Genomic DNA, 858 nt, shown 5'->3' with positions numbered 1-858 from the left:
GGGGACATGGGGACACCTTGGAGCCTCTGGATGCAGCCTGGGCTCTCACTGGCCCCTGGGACCAGCCCAGAGGCAGCAGTGGGGCTGCTGTGACCCTCGTCCCCAAGCACTGTGCCTGCCCAGCTTCAGGGCTTTTTGCAAAACCCAGTGTTTCTGGCTCAAGGAATAGTGGGTGAAAAATCAATCCCATCACCTGGGACAGGGACAATTTGTCACTGCCACCTCCCCACTGGTGCCAGGGGGAAGCTGCCAGTGAGATGTTGCCCTAGAGCCCCATCACCCGGCTCAAGAGGCATCAAATGCTCCTGGAACAGCCAACGCCCACGGCACAGGGTCAGGCTCCAGCTGGTGCCCACCCTGCCTGGGGAGGCAGCCAGGAGCCAGCCCTGCCCATCCCTGGCACTGGGGATGCCAGAGGACATGGCCAGCAGCCAGGGCCTCTCCCTGGGCTGTACCACACCTGGTGCCACCACTGGCACCCCCTGTCCCCAGGCTCTCCATCACTCTCAGTGCTGTTTCTTCATCTCGGGCCAAGGGGGAAGGGGTCACCCATAAAGTGGTGCAGCCTTGGGCACCTGGTCTCTGTCCCCGGGAGCTGCTCCTTGCCTGTCCCCTCCCCGGAGCCCACCCCAGGGGCAGGCAGGATTAGCCCCTCTCTGCAGCCTTGGGAGAGCTCCGTCCCTGGCTCCTAGAGAGCAAACCCACCCTCGCTTCCCCCAAAGTTGGGGTTGGACTGCGGCAAAACACGCCCCTACCCCCTCTGGGGGCGTCTCTGGGTAGGACCCAACCCACCCGCCAGCCCAGCCCCTCCGACCTACCATGGAGCAGGAGCGCCCAGGCTGCGACCCACGGCAGGGG

General features: G+C 64.8%; 1 protein-coding gene across 1 annotated transcript in view; it reads right to left on the bottom strand.

Annotated features, from left to right (window-relative positions):
- Nucleotides 1-858, bottom strand: part of XPNPEP2 (X-prolyl aminopeptidase (aminopeptidase P) 2, membrane-bound) — a 23,352-nt gene that overhangs the window by 10,870 nt on the left and 11,624 nt on the right. The window lies entirely within an intron of this gene.

This window comes from Chaetura pelagica, unplaced genomic scaffold (genome assembly GCF_000747805.2).
Source record: "Chaetura pelagica isolate M959 unplaced genomic scaffold, ChaPel_1.0 scaffold938, whole genome shotgun sequence".
NCBI classification, from domain to species: Eukaryota; Metazoa; Chordata; class Aves; order Apodiformes; family Apodidae; genus Chaetura; species Chaetura pelagica.
The sequence above is the reverse complement of the archived record's forward strand: the minus strand, read 5'-3'. Positions and strand labels throughout refer to the sequence as shown.